At 39.0% G+C, this 16,341-nt stretch overlaps 1 long non-coding RNA gene across 8 annotated transcripts in view; it reads right to left on the bottom strand.

Annotated features, from left to right (window-relative positions):
* The window catches only part of LOC147799529 (uncharacterized), a 278,554-nt gene that overhangs the window by 256,887 nt on the left and 5,326 nt on the right, over window positions 1–16,341 (bottom strand). For 7 of the 8 annotated variants that reach the window (XR_015424942.1, XR_015424934.1, XR_015424937.1 and 4 more), the window contains exon 2: window positions 4,964–5,085. This is a non-coding gene — a long non-coding RNA (uncharacterized LOC147799529). Of the gene's footprint in view, window positions 1–4,963; window positions 5,086–13,531; window positions 16,258–16,341 lie in introns of those variants that run through there. The other variant, XR_015424935.1, reaches the window with a different exon arrangement.

A 16,341-nucleotide genomic window follows, 5' to 3' on the forward strand; every position in this document is an offset into this window, starting at 1 on the left:
AACAGAATGCAGCAAATAAGACAGGGTGAAATAAGTACGAATTGATGAAATTAAGGGTAGAGCAATGAAATGACGCAGTTCCTCTCATTTGGTAATATCAGAATGAAATATTCTTCATTGGATATGTAAAACAAGATGAAAAATGAGATCAGTTGATTTTCACTAACCACATAGTCACAGACAAATGCTTAATTAGGATTAGTCCTTATACAGAGCCAACTTTGCTGCACAACCATCCAATTATAAGATCAACTTACAAAGGAAAAATAACAAACAGGAAGAAACTGCCCTTAACATTCACCTTTACTACATAAGCCTTGAAGCTTTACATCGTGGAGACTAAAACCAGGGCTTGTGGTAATAATTTATGTGGATAGATCTCTCTTGGAAGAGGTAGGGTTGCGATAAGAACCATTGAGCGTGTACTCAACGTTTCAACCAGCTGCTCTCATCATCCTCAAGAGTGGAGTCCAAGCCATGGTCCAGATTTTACGGAACAACTGTACATTTATACAACTCAGGAACAGCTGCTTGTTTTTTCAAAAGCTGAAACATGCCTTTTATTATGAGGCTAAAATCAGAACATGATATAAAGTGCTTACCATTGAGTAGTGTTGGCAGTAACAAATATCTGAGGCCCGCCGATGCGCGGTGCCGCGCGGCACTGGTGGGAAACATGCACAACAATGGTGTCACGGCTGAACGTACTTCATAAACATGCTGTCACTGTCTAAACGTGTAATCAATGCAGCGTCCCACGGCATCCCGCAGCATGCTGAATTTTTTTTTTCAGATCATTTTCATTACGAAAAACATGGAAAAAATCTTGAACGTAAATTTGGATCGACTAGAAAAATCATAGTGTTTGCCATGTAGCGTGATTTCGATGTCTGATTTTCGGAAACACATTTTTTTCACTCTTTAAACCAGTTATCTTACCTATGAAGAAAAGTCTTTCTCAATAACTGAGAAAACTTGTTATAAGCATGTGGAATAAAGATCAAGAATGCAGTGTGCGTTACATAAAACAGCTGTTAAAACGTTTAGGATTTTCAAACGAGCATGCGCTTGCTGGGATTTCTCATAGTCAGCTCCTGCCTGAACAATGCCTAGGAAAAGCACCACAACATACGGGATACACGACGCATAGCCACTGTGTTGGCAGAGTCGCAACGCTAATGTCAACAATTCTGACAATCAAGCACAATATCGTGATTGATCGTAAATGTTCTTACAAGCGAGGATTGGGAATAGAATAGCCTAGACAGCTTTTGGCTTCCCTTCACAGATTTTTCCACACCACAGATGACCTAAATTCTGTCAAAACACCATCCTCAGACACTGGAGGCAGGTATGGGGTAGGGGGAATTCGTTTCCAGAGCTCAACTGATACGACAGCCCACAGGGGGAGGGGGAGCAAATGGCGTAACTTATGACTAGGGTTCTTAAACTTATTGAAATAAGACTTACACAATTCATAATGCCTATCGTGAAGAGACTGGATATTGACAGCTTGCAAAGTGGTGTCATAACTCTGCCCAGGATAATAACACCTCAGAGCCCTTTTCTGAATCGTTTCAATCTTGTCAGACAAGTACTTTGGCAGACTGCTATGCCACACTTGACATGCACATATTCCAAAATAGGTCTAATTACTGACAAATATATTTGAAGCAGGTCATTTTGACTAATACCTGCTCATTTCAGTTGATACAGGCATACAGTCTTTTACCAGCCTTAGATACGATGTGGTCAACATGGGCGTTCCATGTCAAAAGTTCGCGGAGAGTATAATACCCAGAACTTTAGCTTGAGTGACTGTAGATTGCGTTATTGTCAACTTCAATGTTTGGCACATTACTGGCTCCTTACAAAAACAAATTAAAAGTTCTTTTGTCTTTGTCGAGTTGATTTTCATATCATTCTGCAGAGACCACATACACGCAATGTCAGCAGACTCTTGTAATCGGGACTCTGAACCCTTCTTACACACCTTGAAAACAGTGCTATCATCCACGTATTTATAAATTGGGCAGGGGGTAGCTAAGTCATTGATCTAAACTAAGAAGTCCTTGGGTCCAGATAATGTCCCCTGCAGGATACCGCCATTTGGAAAACCTGCGGTTGACGTTACAGACCCAATTTTGACATGTTGGACCCTAGATTCTTCAAGAACACAGCCATCCAACGTACTAGATGATGATCCAGGCCGATGTCAATCAGTTCCTGGATAAGAATGTAATGCTTTATGTGATCGAATGCCTTGGAGTAGTCCAGCAGCAGGATGCGTATGAATCTGCCAAGTTTGTGAGTAGCCTCGTACATGTACCATCGGTGAACCATTTCCACAAGCACATCAGTAGTGCCAGACCCAGGAATGCAGCCAAAATTTGTTTGGATCTGTTTTGTCCTCGATTTTACTAGACACTTGGTCGAGTACAATAGATTAAAACACTTTGGCAGCAATGGGTGTCAATGATATGTAGATGTACATACTTGTACAGTTATAAGGCAATTCCGTGGTAACAGAATTACATTTCAGAACAAAATTGACTATTACTTTCCATGTTGTGAATTAGTCGTTGACCTTCCTGATTGCAAACACCTTAATAAGGTCTGGTTATAGCCCAACCACCATACCAGTGATAAAATATTGAAACATCCTACATGTAGAAAAGCCCAAGGGCCAGAATATTTCGGTAACGGAATTACGTCAGTAAGTGAAGTATTTTTTAAACATAATTTTTAAAATGAAATACATACATGTAGAGGTCACAGGTACCCATTTATCTTTTTACAGTACATGTACATGTACCTATACATGTAGTTTCCAGTTTGCAGCAGTTTAGGGTATTAATACGCACAAATATTCCATACTTTCAACATTCCATACTTTCAACATTCCATGTTATTTTTCCAAAAAAGGCAGCAGTAATTACAAAAAATGGTAACAGAATTACACATGTGAAATGTACCTTGAAAAATGCCAATTCTTGAACAGCAGTCTTTCTTTTTTTTAATCTGGGCATGTTTTTTCAGCTTTAATCATGTTAATATAAACCATAAAACAATGTGTCTGTATGCCTATCTGAAAGCTATTACAATTTTTATACCTAGCAACAAGGGTGTATTTGAAAAGAACATGAAACTTCCAAGTTCTGAATCCCGAGTTGTGATCGGAGACAAGGCAGTTGCTTCAAATACATTTGGCAGCTTCAAACTGCTTAATCTTGCTTCAGTTTGTGGGGTAGGACTTGTTCTATGTATCCAACAGCATACATTAAACATAGTAACAGAATTACACAAACTAGGAACATTGAATAACCTAATGTGCAGTAAAATCACAATATAATTGTCCACACATGTATCAATGCAGTTACATGTATGCATTATTAGAAATGAAGAACTGCAATGCAGTCATCTACAATGCAGACATCTAGAGTGATTTGATCTCAACCATATGAGCTACATGTACGTGTACATGTACATATAAGTGTAATTAACAACAGTTGGACTGACCATATTCAAATGCAATGTGGTTGACCATTTCTAGTCAACCTTGTGGAACCAACCTCGGGGGTAAAGTCTCAGTAGTAAAAAAATACAACTTCCAAAAGTAAGCCAACAAAAAATGTAAAGAAAAAAACTTGCCTCAAATATTGTTAATCAATTTTCCTCTGTTTATGGAAAAACATAAACACATTTTAGTTATAGCTTGGCGTGTACACTTGTAGCTTTTGAGACCTGACATTTGGTGTTTGATTTTATCTTTGAAATTACTCATCAAAAATAAATCTTGACTTTTGGCTGTTAAAGCAAATGCATATAAACCTGTTCATTGTAGACCAATACAACGCTAAACAACTGTAAATATTATGTTCAGTTCTTTTGTCCAACTTGTCTTTCATTTTAACATGTCTTTGAACAGTGGAAACACTTACGGCTGCAGGAAATTTAAAATGATGGCTATCTTGAAAAACAATACAAAATAAAAAGCCCCACTTCCTTCGTTTTTCCAAAAATCTGGACGAGAAACATGTTTTTTTACTTCGCCTAATTTCCAAAAAACTTTTGGTTCTGTGCCAGGTGTACATTTATTGACAATGCACAGTCAATTTAATTTTCATTTCATCAGCTTTAAAATTTGCCATTTTTCTCAACTCCCATACGGAATTGCCCAAAAGACTTTGCCTAGGTACATGTACATGTACATGTATCTGTAAAGTACTCAAAATTCCTCATAACAAATACCCTAAAACAGCATTTGTGCTTCATGGGGTACAACTGAAGATTTTCAGTACTGGTAGCATTTCATGCTGGAGTGTAAACAGTTCACTCTTCATACACAGTCTCTCCAAAAAACACTTGGCTTGACAGATAATCAAATGATCCTCACACATTTAATGGGACAATAACAACTTTGTTCAAATCCAAAGTTCTGTTCAATCAGGTGCTGATGAAATGAAAGGATATCTAAATGTGTCGATAACATGTTGTACTTGGCAATTAGAAGGAGTTGGTTGATTTAATTGCTTTACAAAAGAGTGCTTTAAATCAGTAATTGTCCAAATAAGTCACTGGATTGAAATTGTGATTAAAATCAGCGATTTTAATCAACATGATTTAAATCAGTCAACCCTGCTACAAAGCACAGTTTAACACATCAGAATTTTGCAGGGTTGGTTGAGATGCACAAGCCAAAAAAAAATACATCCCTCTGAGGTCATCTGAACTGTTATCCATACATTTCTCAAGATGAGAAAGACAAGTTTGATGAATGGGGAACAAAGGAAAATTTGTGCAACTGACCAAAAATATAACAAATAAAAACTTTTTTGCTCTTATTTTTGTGACTGAGAAAAAGAGAAGATAAACATTCAGGATTCATTATAAAACTAAAATACTTTTCCTTGATGAACTGTAATGAGAATCCTACACTGCCCGGTTATGAAAATAAACTTACCAATTTTTGGATGGATACATTGTAACTTTCTCTTTAATCAATTAGTGATGTCGTCTTGCAAGGTTGATGGCAAAGAGAAGAATAAGTAGGAACAGGCTGGATGTTAACTTCTTAACAGCTGTCTAGGTAGAAAATGGCAAATTACAGTGGATTCAATTATTTACCAAGATTTTGTAATCAAAAAGGCTAATCAATGAAGACCACTGGTTGTAACAGAAGACTCAAGACCTAATAGTTGGCAACCAAGTCAAGACTCAACCCCAAAAGACCTCAGGAATCATAGGATTTTTAGCAAAGATACCAATTTCTCAGTGTCTGCACTTCCTAAGGGCCACAAGTTGTACATCTTCTTGGGGAGGTACTAGGTACATGTACAGTACCATATTTTAGGTAATTTATGGTTGGACAAAGCTCACAGCAGAATTACAGTTTTTCCATAGTTCATACATGTCACTAAAGTCTTCCACACAAAAAAAGAAAAGCAACTACTGGTTTAAATAGAGCAATTAAAGTGCAACACTCCTATTTGTTAAGTTTTCTAATCTTTTTTTAAAAATGCTACAAAAGTCATTTAGGCCACAGGCCTACCGATACATGTACTCTTCTGGTGGTCCGGGATATTGATACAATATCTTAGTAAAGAAGAAGCAGTTTCGAAGGAATCCAACCCTCCTCATGGTACATGTACATGTAATTCTAAGAAACAGCCCACCCGTCCGCATGTGAGCACATGTCCCTCTGTGCTGAAAGACCTAGCCAAGAAAAGCAAGAAAAGCACAGAAACCTCATAAGATGTAGAGGGATTTAACATCTAGAAATGTGCCCTCTTTCGCAGCCAGTGCTGCACCCAAAGGATACTACACAGGGTAGGAACTTGAAATTTGAGAAATCAAAGAGCCGGCTGTCTCATGATGAAATATACAATGTATACAAACTTAACTTGGGGATTTCATACACCAGTTTCAGGTGCTTCCTGAATTGGTTCGTTGCATTGGTTTGCAAGAACTTCTCAATGAACTTCATAGATTAAGCATATGTGAGGATACTGTGACGTGACAGAGGGCGCTAGTCACTAGGCACGGTGCAAAGTTATAGATGGCACTCTGCCCAGTAACAGAGGCAGATGTTAGGCGCGCATAGCTGTGTGTTAAGCAAGCGCGGCGCGTTGTGCGATAGGGCAGCAGAAGTCACTGCTCGGTCACGTGAGCGCGTGCCCAGGCGTGGTCACAGCAGTGCCAAGGCTATAAAAGGCATGTGGAGGCAAGGTTTAATCATCGTGATCAAGGGCTGATCCTGAGGTAAGGGTCGAGAATCCTGTGCAAGGGTTAAAGTCACCTAGCCTAGTGTGACTGTGCCTAAGTCCGAGTGGTGCGTGTGCCTTCGAGGGGCTCGATAGATTGAGGGGCTAATTGGTGGTGCAGTATAGTTCCTGATAGGAGCTTGCGATCGATGCAAGGGCAGATTGCTATCTCGTGACGTGAGTTGCGTGTAGCGCAGCCCTGACAATAAGCCCCGTAGACTTGCTAAAGTCCCCGATTCGGCACTGGATGCCCACAATTAATTGTGGCGTTCGCTACTCTGATTAGCCATCATCTCGGCGAAGACCATCTTTCTTGGGGGACGGTACACTTTGGTCCCAACGGACTCGTCCCTAGCCGCTCAGGGACTCTCCGGCGTGCCGTCCGACATGCCGCGCCTCGAGGAGGAGGGTGGCCTCGCCTTCGTCGGAGGGGCGTGGCATCACAATACTCTTGTAGTCTCATACCGTACGACACCATATTCAACTTGGGTGACTTTTATGTTTCTGCCCTTACTATGAAACATGGCTCTTTTGCCAGTGAACCACTGATTCTAGTTACTGTCTTGATACATGAAGAAATTGGAAGTAAATCAAAGCAATTTCTTTGAGGTTGTCAAGATGCAATGCCCTCAGTTACGCAAAGGTGAGCCCGTCATTGTAACCAATCATGAAAAGAATATTGTCAATGCCTTGCAATGTGAATGACCCTGTGCGAATAGCGTGTGCTGCTGGAACCACATCCTCTCCGATGTCAAATTCTGGATCAGTAAACAGGGAGGGAATTAAGGCAGGAGACTGCCAGGCCTACCGACACCACGTCAAGCAACTTCTTCTAACCCCAAAGAAAAATACTTTCAGGTTCATGATACACTGAAGGTAAGGTGGAGTCAGGCATTTATCGATTATTTTGACCTCGAGATTGAACCTGCAATATTGTCGTCTGCCGGCAAGTGGGTGCTAGAACGGCTGGGGGGGTGTACACAGACGATTCTGGCATGACAACAAACCAAAGCAAGAGCTTTAATGCAGTAATGAAACATGTACATGTACTAGAACGCAAGGAAGTAAGTCTAGACAATATTGTGTTGATCTGGTTCTACCACGGTACGGTACAAAACTACCTACTACGGTACAATGAAATCCTGCGTGGGTTTTGTTCCTTAGGAAACTTTCGCTTGGAAGAAGAGCAGAGTGAGCTCAAACACAGTACTTCCCTACATGGAAAACAATCAAGACACGGTTGTTGATTGGTTGAGGCCGTGATAGATGCCAAACAGACTCAAGCACGAAATCCCATCCACAGCAGCAGCTACAAGAGCCAGCTAAATCTGGTTAAGATAGTCATCCAAAACAAAAAATTCACGTGTATTGCTGAGCTGAGTGTTTTCCTAGTGCAGGGGAGTAAAGGGAAATTTCTATTCCGTAACGTTTTTCCCCAAAGAATTATGCCCTTGCCTCTGGAAGGGTATCTGTTACTTCATGTATATTATCCCATACTGCCTCAGATTGGCTCCTGGGGTAACCGATACAAGACATATCAATGTAAACAATCCCATGCTGCCTTGCTGTTGGATTGGCTCCTGGGGTAACCGATACAAGACATATCAATTTGTCTACATGAAGGAGGTCAAAGCACCGAAAGAAGAGATCTGGTGGTAAAAAGCCCAGAATCGATGACCTGGATGTCAGTTGTGCATCTGACTCGATACAAGCAATGGAGGACACATGGAATATGGATGATTTCTTTCTACCATCCTCACCATTGTGCCCCACCAATCTACCATCTCCACTTGGTGATCAACTTTACTCCTTTGACAACATCAACACTGAGTGCTAAATCAGAGTCTCGGATTGACCACGATACAGGTCCCACTAAACACAAGCTCCATGAAAAAAATGGAAATTTTAGCTACTTCAAGTACAAGAGGGTGCGGACGTTGTTTGCACTATGGGGCCATTTCAAGTAAATTCTACCGATTTGGCTTCGCTGTTGCACTCAGGCAGTCTCCTGACAGCTCTGTCACATTCCTTGTTGCAGATTCCCATGCATTTCTCACATGGGAAGAGGGTAAAGTAGAATTTGTCATAAAGTGAGCCCTTGCTCATTGCATCTTTGAGAAAAATGTCTGGGTTTGGCCTGTGATAGTCCAAGGTAACCACTGGATACTGTTGGTCGTACTAAGAAAATTACGACAGTGGACTCCTTGCATGGAGAAAACATGCAATCTGCAGCCTCATTCATAGACATGTATAACACTCTTCTTGCTGTAACGTATTCAAAATCATTTCGCGTGTCAAATTGGCATGTTTTTGCGCTGACTGATGTACCCTTCAAGAAGAATGGCAGTGATTGTGGTGTCTATGAAAGTGCTGCTGCGAATGCGATAGTGGCAATTACTAGAAGTATTCACAAGCCGAAATGCAAAGAGTGCGGAAATGGATCGCTCAAAATTTAATTTGAACGGATTTGCCTATGCAGAGCTCATGGAAGAGGCGGTCGTTACGCGGTACACTGAAAAGAATACCAAAACTCCTGTTCCACATACTACTAGCGTACATACATGTACATGTACAGGTATATCTTGCCAACCCCCAAATGGTGAAGACACCATGACCTACTTGGTAAATATCAGAAATACATGTAGTTTGACAGAGGCAACATGGTCCACTTAATACATCACTGATGATTGTAACAAACCACAAGAATCCAAAAAGATGTTGTTCTGCGAGGGCTGTCTCGATTGGCTCCATATTGAGTGTGTTTCAAAGGTTGGAATCTGTAGTGAGCCACTAGATGCCAGTCACTGCATGTGTCTGCAATGCAGCCTCAAAGAAAAGTTTCAATACTTGGCCTTCGAAACCTCATGGTCCAGTAGTAGGAATTTCTGCATGAAGATCCATGGGCATCGCAATAACTTTCTCTGGGAAAATGCCCTTTTTTTCAAGGAAAAAGGGGGCAGCGATCACCTTGCCCCCCTCTGCAACGCAAATGCCCAGACTTGATGTTGTCGATGTCGGAAGGATTAAAAGCAAATTCAGTGGGATGCATCTGCATTGACTGAACTCTGTTTTCAAGCTCAATGCAGGAACTGATTTTGTTAGTTCTTTTGTTCAAAAGAAGTTATCAAAGAACTAGCTGTTAAAATGTTGATTTGTTAAAATGTTTGTTTGTGAAGTTTTCATGTAAACCGATGTTAACATACCGGAAGATCCTTTAAAGATGCTTCTGTTATCTCACAGGCTAATTCCCTAGTCACCCCCGGTGTCATGTAACTACTAATTAATTGCCTCTGTCGCTAATACGAATAAATCAACAGTGTACTTTAACATTAAGACTTACATGTATAATTTGTAAAATGAAATAACTTTTAAAATTACATGTATCAAGTAGAAAGTTTGCTTATTTCTCTTCAGACAAAAAAAATTGTGATGCGTTTAGTTCAAAATTTGCCGAGTGTGTATCTTGAATTGTGAACATTTGATTCCTTATCATACATTATCTTTTGGAATCATCCAATGACCAACACTGATTGACAAGGAGCTCCACAGCAAGTTTTACTTTCAGTTTTGTAGCAATAAGCTAACAAAATTCACTCTGTTGTAAGCAAGAGTTCCAATGAAAGACATAAATGAGGTTAATATCACACAAGCAGCTTTGTAGTACTTCCTGAGTCTCTCATCTTTATGGCTCCCCAGTTTAACCACTTTACATCTCTACCCCCGTCTCCTTTATCATGTCCTTTACTGCCTCTCCTTTTCACCTACCCGCCCCAAAAGTATAACAATGTTTTACAATGTACAACAACTCAAAAGTTACATGTTGCAATGACCCTGTGAGCCCTTGCCAGCCTGCCTAGATACACATGTACATGTACAATACATGCAAGTATGATGATGGGCACATGTACATGTACCTTAGCAGAACTAAGCGCCGCCATGCACTGGACATGTATACACACAAAAAACAATTGCCCTCAAATTTAATGAAAATAAAACAATAATTTCTTCTGTAAGCGTTCATCTTAAATATTGTCATTTTTGATCATTTTTAAAAGTTAGTTTGAATTACGTGTACTTTAAATTGACCTCCGGGTTGTCCCAAACATGCCTGAAATTGAGTTACATAATAGTTTTTATATTACACAACATGTATTACCTCCCGCCTGACGTGCTACTGGATGCCATTAAGATCATTTTACGGACGTTTTGGTCAAAAGAATAAAGAGAAAAACACATGTTATTGCATTTATTTCAGACATAATTTTTGGAATAATTTTTCAAGTACCGTATGTTTGAACTACATGTACTTTTACTCAACCTCCGGGTTGACCCATACATGTGCAGAAATCGAGTGTAGAATTGGTTTATTGCTAACTCCGGCCTAGCGTGTCGTTCAGTTAAGGATAATTTACGGTCGTCAGGGTGGGTAAATAAGGAAACAAAATAACATGAACCTAATGCATCTTGGCATTAATTATAGAAATTCTTTGTCATTTTTCCATAATTTTTCAAGTAAAATCATGTGAATACTGTTGCAGGTGCAGTTGATTATACGTGTACCTCTGGCCTGACACGCTATACAAATGAGGATATTTGTAGTCGTTATTGTTAATAAAGAAATAAAATAACTATTTGTGTCTTTGGAGACACACAAGTTGTGTACATGTACATCCATCATACCATCGCTACAGAAGGGGTCAATTTTGACTCGGGTAAGATAATTTTTGGATGCTTTTCGGCCACAAAAAGAAGACTGACATCAGTAAAGTGACGTGTATATGAAAAAATACCATTTTTTTGTTACATAAATAAATTAACAAAAATAGACTTTTGTTAGGGTAGATTGTTTTCCTTGATTACTTAGTTACTTTAGACGTAACTTTACTCGTTAACGGCTTGACGTTAGGCCTATAGCCTATGTAATAATTCTGTCTGTTCCTGCATGATATATACCACCGACATGAATGTAAATAATAAATTATTTACGATGTTTGATTCCTTAATATTTTTCATGAGAGACGAACTGACTCTACATTATTTTGAGGAGGGGTATACCTATGATGAAATGACTTGAGTTGCAGGTAGGTTCACAGACGTCTTTTAAACAGTAACGTTACTTGTTAGCCCCATAATGCTGATATGATAGACAACCTGTTCTCATTGCTCTATCCACCATGGCATACACACCCACAAAAACCGACACGTCATATTTTCTGAAACTTAAACCAAGTGGTAACACTTTGTTATCCACAGCACTGTCTAGTATTTCGGATTCCAAGGTGAAATTGAGAGGAAAAAATGGAATATTTGTATCGGTTGGCAGATTTCTTTCTAGAATTTGATGAACACAAGTTGGCACATTTTTACAGTATGCAAATTAGAATTGGACTGTGGATAAGTTGGCCTGAACATTTTTGTTGAGAATGTTTTCCCCCCAAAACACTTGGTTGAATTCTCAGAAAGGCGACATTTTCTTGTCAAGGGGCAGGGGTAGTCTAGCATTATTGGCATCAATTATGGGACTAGTATATGCTTTGCAGCTGGGATTTGTACTTGCCTTATTGGGAAAAGATCGTTAGAAACGAATGGAATCATCACATTGTCATTTGTTAAACCCCGGCTTTTGCAGGTCCTATGCAACCCACATGACAGGCAACGTGCGATGGGCAATGGGCAACGGAAAATGACATGTTTGGAACTGGTAAATGGCAGAATGAGCCGTATCTATGAACACTGGGGGCTCTCTAATTTAACTTCCGGGGGGATCCTGAGGCGCGCCATTTGTACAGTGCAATCATGCGAAGCTGCTGTGTGCCTTTATGCTACAACACCTCCCATGATAAAAATATTTATACCAAAAGATAAACAACTCAGTAAACTTTATGATATTGCAGTCAGAAATAAGAATCTTCGTTTTGAAACAGAGGGCACAAGGATATCTAGTTAACATTTTAAGGAGGGCCGGAAAATTGGAAATGCTATTCCTTCTATTTTTCCGTGGAGTAAGCACCCCAAACCCGCAAAAACCACCTGCAAAGAGGTACCCACTTGCAGCCAAAATACCAGCACCAAAATCTGCTACTTCACAAGAGACAGAGCCTTGCGTCATTGGTAATGCTAATTATGAGGATGTCGGCATTCAAACAGAAAAATATGAACGTCATGTACTTGTGGTAATGAAGTGATCCAACTGAAGAGAGAACTTGAACACTGCCGGAATAGTCTGTCAGAGGCATTGTCCGAGCTACGGAGTACATGTATTCCCCAAGCTAGGCATACATTCTGCATTGAAAAGTTTAAGAATTGCAATGAAGACATTTGCTTCTATACAGGTTTCCCTGATTTTGAGCGATTGAAGATTTGTTATGATTTCTTCACCTCATCACAGATGCAATCAGAGTGGAAACTGACTCCATTGAACCAATTTTTATGCTAATGTGTAGGTTGAGACTTGGTCTTCTGGAGAAAGATTTAGCAGAGAGATTTAGCAAGCAAGAGTCGAGTGTTTCCCGGACTTTCGATTATTGGATTAATCTTACGTACTTTGACCTGAAGGAAACTGACATTTGGCCCACTCCTCAATTTATCAATGAGACAATGCCAAAGTGCTTCAAAGACAAGTATCCATCAACAAGAGTTATCATTGATGCCATTGAAATTCAGATGGAAAGACCATCTTCACAAGACATGCAGTCAGTGAGTTTTAAGTTCCGTTTTACGTTCATCACATGGGCACTTCTTTTCCTTTGAAGTTGTACAAAATAAATGTAAATCACTTGTGGAGCTTTCAGGGAGAAATAGAGAAAGAAGTATAATAGTGTAGAGGTGTAGGAAAAATCGCGAGGGGCAGTACTCAACTTTGTTAGAAACCAAAATGTTAAAATATTTTCCTAATTCGAATAAGGTTTAATAGAAGCCAACCTAGTTAATGTATTTCTTTCAGTGTTACAGCAACACTGCCTAAAAAATGAAAATGAAACCCACACAAACAATTCAGTACTAAATCCCAACCCTTATGAAGTTATGCAATTTCACAAAAGGTAGAGGGCATGTAACTACCCAAAGCACTGACTAACTGATGAGCTCAAAGGCATTTATAACTAGACCTATAGGTAAAACAATTGAACTCTGCATCAGAAACAGAGTTTGACTGATGGTTCTTGCCCAAAATTATTTCTGAAGGAATTTCACTTGATTAATGCTGTGCAAAAGTGAATATAATGTACACCTGAAACACAAAAATAATGATCATCAAAACACCAGAGATCTCAATTGCTAGTTTTCATTTTATTGAAGACAATTTTCAAGCACATTTGTTATTCTCACTTTCAGCATACACATGTATTACATGTTTGTATTTTTATCTCAACTGCACTTTCCTGAGCTACAGAGTGAATTAAACTTTATCTGTATTTACGACAGGTGGCAATAAATACTGTGTTGATAATTAATACAATTATTGAAGATAACATCTGACTAGTTACTGTGAATATCATAAGACAGGCAATTCATTTTTGTTTCTTTATAAAAAATGTAGGCATGTACTGAAACTATGATTACATTTAAAGTCTTATAGGAATTTCCTTTCTACACAACACCTGCATGTTCATCTTCTATTTCATTAAATGGTCAACTAATCAATAAATTAAAGTCAAAACAATTTACTTCAATGTTATTGCACCACACAGTCTGGGGAAAGATGTCATATTACTACATCTTCAGGAAAATGGCAATAAATATGATTTATAAATGTAAGCATTCTTTGGACATTTCACATAAAATTTGAACTTATTTGATCCTAAAAGTGCTCTGGCAAATCCAAGAACTTTATGTAACTGCAGGAAAACAGTTATTTCCATGTACCATGTAAATCCAACAAAATACCTACTCTTCACTTCTTTTGCTTGTGTCTCTAGCATTTTCATAATGAAAAAGTTCTGGAAACAGGGAGAAGCCAAGTTTAATGCACCTTGTCAGAATCTTTGGCATAACATATCATGTGTAAAATTCCTTCAGTTTGGGAAAGACAATGTTTTCCCACACTTGTTGGTCAAACCAGATGCTCTCAACATGGATCTTTTCCCTGAGGTGTTTCTGCATGTACGTACATGATAAAATCACACCATTCTCTCTTTGTTACTGCAGCTGGCACTGTACTTGGTAATAATACACATGATGATGGTTAAGCTTTAACTTGCCTGTTGAGTCTCTCTGAAGTGGAAAGGATGAACCACGCTGAATTACAAGGTCTGCCACTGTTACATTTGATAATGGACACTTGATTTCAGCGTTTCCTTTATGAGGTTGACTTAAAGGATCTGAAACAATTCTGTCTATACTGGCACCTAGCCATGAACTTTCAGGCATGACAGAAAATCCTGTTTCCTTCAAAGAAATGTCTGGGTGACCATTCATTTTCATGTACTCCATGTAGGCATCAGCAGCCCTTTGTTCACACTCTATCCCATGTTTACAGGCCTTTAGAATAAATTTCTGATTGTCTTATCCCATAATTCTTCTCGGAAGATTATCAGGTGGGGTTGTTTTCCTCCTTTTGATAATGGCACCAGCCACAGATGCTGTAACTTTCTCCTATGTTTATGGCAGTTTTCATTGACTGACTGACCCCTGGTAGACTGTTCAATTTGCTCAACTTCTTCAGTTGTCACTTTCTGTGCCTGCTCATACTTACAGCACTTATCCTTAAACTCTTCATCAACTGAAAGTTCTTCAGATAGTTTTGGGATCTCTTGTTACTTACAATAATTATGCTTTGAATGAATTTCAAATGTGGTGGATACAACAGTCAAGAAATCTGTTGATTGTTGAGAACTTCCTGCAACAGTTGAATTAGGAGCTACTAAGCTCATTGAGTTGATTCAGATGCAGTACACGTGTAGTTATGATCAAATGAAATGGCTGATAAAGATGAAGCACATGGCAAGACATGGAAAAATGCACTGGATTTGACTTTTGATTTCAACTCTTCAAGCTTACTGCGTAATTGGTATATTTTTTTCACGATTGTTTCTCTGACGGTGATTTGGTCTGGGGTAATTGGTTTTCTCTTCTTGGCTTGGTGGGGTCGTATTTCTCATACACTGCGTCACTGATAGGGAAATTATCACCTTTTTGTTTTCTACGGGGCAAGTGCCACTGTTGAGGATAGGATGTACGTGATATAGAGGGTTCTGAAACATAGAGGTCGGTACGACCTGAAGTTCTGGTATCTGAGCATACATATAAAAATACTGCCACATGGCAACAAATGCCACCCAATCCTGCAGGGCATGTACAATATGTTGAGTGTATATGGTGAGATGATTGCCATACTGATATACAACTTGTGTACATTTTTGATTTTGTCATTGTTGGAAGAACAGTTGCTTTTAGATAGATAAATGGTAATACTGAAGACATAGGGTGATACATAATATCTTTAACATGCCCTGAACACTAAGCCTATACCCCTTTCCAAACTGCTTGTCACATCCTTTTGCCTTCTCTTTCAAATGTGGCTGATTAACAAGAAAATGCCACATTGCTCCAAAAGACACAGCACCTGGAACCTGCAATCCAAGCAAAGTGAATTACCTAGCATTGCTTCATTTGTTTAGTTTAATTAATAATTCACTCAAACAAATTTTTGGTAAACCTGTTATTTTTTTGCATGATTTTATTTTATCCAAAGGAATGAAAATTAGCAAGATAAGTTTACGTTACACAAATTCACATTTGATCTCTGCTACATTTGTAATCATGGTCTAAAGATTTGAATTAGTTTTCATTATTCAAATGCTGAATTAGGTTTTCCTGATTTTGGAAAGCGCAAAGTCACTTGGAATAAGTCGCTTGTCCAGGTTGATGGAAACTTGTAGGGGTACATGTAACAGCAGAAACTGTCCTCCCTCTCTCCCTGTCCACTGCATGCTGGGTGTTTTCTGGATCAATCAACAGAGTCTCTGACAGACCTCCACTGATATAATCGTGTACTCTGCAAAAACAAAATGAACCAAAGCTAAAACTAACTCATCTTATTCTAATGCTCTTCTTCCACATATATGTACATGTACTGGTA

The sequence above is a fragment of the Acanthaster planci genome, linkage group LG03 (assembly GCF_054643075.1).
Source record: "Acanthaster planci isolate LZ-2023a linkage group LG03, COTS_SCS, whole genome shotgun sequence".
Lineage (NCBI taxonomy): Eukaryota > Metazoa > Echinodermata > Asteroidea > Valvatida > Acanthasteridae > Acanthaster > Acanthaster planci.